Raw genomic sequence first — 3,182 nt, 5'->3', positions numbered from 1 at the left:
GGGGCCCGGAACAGGAAGCGGGTCCGGCAGCGCCAGTTCCGGGGCGGGGCGGGGCGGGGCGGGCCGAGGGGCCCGGCCGGGCCCGGCGCCGCCGGCGTGGGGGTCGGGCCCGCTCCCGGCCCTCCCCATCCCCACCCCAGCATTCATCTCGCCCCGATCCCCATCCTTGTGCCCCGCCCGAGCCCTGTGCCCAATCCCGGCGCTTTTCCTGGGCGTACGCGTCCTCTTCTAGAAGAGAAGGATCTCGGGAGATATTGGAGGCATTTCCAGTGTCTAAAGGGGTTACAGGAGAGGGACTTTGGGCAATGCCATGGAGTGATAAGGGGGAATGGCTCCAAACTGAAAAACAGGCAGGTTTAGATTAGATACGAGGAGGAAATTCTTCCCTGATAAGTGGGATGAGCCACTGGCACAGGTTGCCCACAGAAGCTGAGGCTGTCCCATCCCTGGAAATGTTCAAGGCCGGGCTGGACGGGGCTCTGAGCCTAAGGAAGGGAGACCCTGCCCATGGCAGGGTGTTGTAGCAACAGGTCCCTTCCAACCCCAGTCATTCCAGGATTCCCCATGTTTTGGCCAACTCTCTCGTACAGTTTGCCATTCAGTGGTTCAGACGTGATGCCAAACCATCTCTGGAACTCTACCTTGTTTTTATTTTGTTTTAGTTTTGGCTCCAGCTCCAGGTAATCCTAGGGTCTCCCCAGATGGTTGCCCACGGGAAGCCTTGCCCATCCTTTGTCTCATCTTAAGGTATTAAAGCCAATTGGTCAAACCTGTCAAGCAGCCTGAGAAATATTCTGGCTGAAGGGATGACAAATTCCTCCCCTCACCCAGTTCAGTTGTGAGTTGGAGCACTCAGTGCCTTTTCATCCCCATGCCAGAGGCTGTGGTTCCATCAGTGGACTGACGCTGAGGGCAGTGAAATGGCACAGCAAGATGGATGTAATTGTCACACTGTATTTGTTTGCATGGCCAGGTTTTTTGGGGGAAGGGGGGAAGTCTTAAGGGGTAGCTTCTGTGGGAAGCTGCCAGGAGCCTCCTCCATGTCCAGCAGGGCCAGTGCCAGACAGCTCCAGGACGGACAATGGACATTTTGCTGGCCAAGGCTGAACCCTTCAGCCACAGTGGTAATGCTTCTGTGATAACATATTTAAGAAGAAAACAAAGCAGTTATTGTGCAGCGAGAGAAGAGTGGAGTGGGAATCTGTGAGGGGAATAGCTCTGCAGACAGCAAGGTCAGTGCAGAAGGAGGGGGAAGAGGTGCTCCAGGCACTGGAGCTGAGATTCTCCTGCAGCCCATGGTGCAGACCATGGTGAGGCAGCTGTGCCCCCTGAAGCCCATGGAGGGCATGGGAATGCAGAGGTCTACCTGCAGCCCCTGGAGGAGCCCATGCTGCAGCAGTTGGATACCTGAGAAGAGGCTGTGAACCCATGGGAATCCTGTGCTGGAGCAGGGTCGTGGCAGGAACCTGCAGTCCCATGGAGAGAGGAGCCCATGCTGAAGCAGGTTTCCTGGTAGAACTTGTGATCCTGTGGGGGACCCAAGCTGGAGCAAGCTGTGCCTGAAGGACTGCAACCCAAGGAAGAGCGATCCATGTTGCAGCAGTTTGTGGAGAACTGTTGCCCATGAGATGGACTCACGTTGGAGTAGTTAATGGAGATCTGTCTCCTGTGGGAGGGACCCCATGCTAGAGCAGGGGAAGGACTCCAACTCTTCTTCCTGGGTAGCAGCAGGACACTCGTGATAAACTGACTGTAACCCCCATTCCCTGCCTCCCTGCACTGCTGGGCAGGAGGAGGTAGAGCTGGGAAGATGGGAGTGGTGGAGGGAAGGTGTTTTTAAGATTTATCACTTCTCATTATCCTGCTCTGATTTTGTTAGTAACAAATTCAGTATCCCCAGTTTGAGTCTGTTTTGCCTGTGATAGTATTTGGTGACTGATCTCTCCTGGACCTTATCTCAACTCATGAACCTTTGTTATACTTTTTCTCTCCCCCGTCTAGTTGCAGAGGGAAGTGATAGAGTGGCTTTGGTGGATGCTGGGCATCCAGCCAGGGTCAAGTCACCACACACACAGAAGAGTAGGCAGCAGGGTTTGCTCTTGCAGACTAAAGCTGATTTGTTTGGAAAGGTTGCATTTGAATGGAGGATCAGCTCATCATTGTCCAGTTGCCAAGGTCCTTGAAGCAGCATCTCCAGCTGGAGCAGGAGAGGTTCCACAAGCTTATGCCCCCTAGTCCTGCTCAATCACATCTCAAAAAAGTGGTTATTAATTACTTTAAACTATCTACACAACATCTCTGAACTCTCTTAAATGTGTACATTCCACTGTTGCGAATGGTCTGTGCAGTTTGGGTGATGCTGCAGCAGGAACCAGCTGGGGAGGCCATGGGATCAGAGAATCATTTAGATTGGAAAAGACCCCTAAGACCACTAAGTTCAATCCAGCCATCATCCATAGGTTGCCCAGATCCTCCCTGCAGGGTGGGGACACATGGAAGCATGCAGGTCACTGTTCTTCATTGACTTTAGGTGCAACAGGAACTCCTGGGGGATGATTCTATGATTTGGTGATCCTCAGGCCTGTCCCAAAGCTCCTGAATCCACCAGGTACATGCTTCCCTGGGAGTTCAGTCCATCAATTGGTTCAGTCTCTACTGCAGGAAAGAGCTGGCAAGTACCTGGACCACCCTGGGGCTGGATGTTCACCTGCAGTGCATGTGCTTGGGCACAGCCCTGGCTCTCAGACACACCGAAGTCACACCCAGGAGCAAAACTGAATTTTACCATAGGATCACAGGGCCATAGTTTGGGCTGGAAGGGACATTAAAGACCATGCAGTTCCAACCCCCCTGCACAAATAGGGCCTACACCTTACACTAGACCAGGTTGCTCAGAAGCCCATGCAGCCTGTCCATGAACACTTCCAGGGATGGGGCAGGGATTATCCTTCTATCACACTTAAATATTACAGGTGCTGTTAGAGCAGACTCTGAGGAAAGGGGTCACTCTGGTCAGCCCTGGAGGGTTTCTAGGTTTCTCAACCTGTTTTTATGGCCAAGGAACACTTATCTGTCCTGGCTGCTCTGTCCTCAAGTCCTCAAGGGTCATTCACCTGTCCTGACTGCTCCATCCCCAGCCCCGGCTTTGGCATTGCACAAATTAAGGCCAACAAACTGCACTG

This window comes from Chamaea fasciata, unplaced genomic scaffold, assembly GCF_029207755.1.
Source record: "Chamaea fasciata isolate MVZ Bird 193981 ecotype frontalis unplaced genomic scaffold, bChaFas1.0.hap1 SCAF_12, whole genome shotgun sequence".
NCBI classification, from domain to species: domain Eukaryota; kingdom Metazoa; phylum Chordata; class Aves; order Passeriformes; family Sylviidae; genus Chamaea; species Chamaea fasciata.
This window is presented reverse-complemented; position numbering follows the sequence as displayed.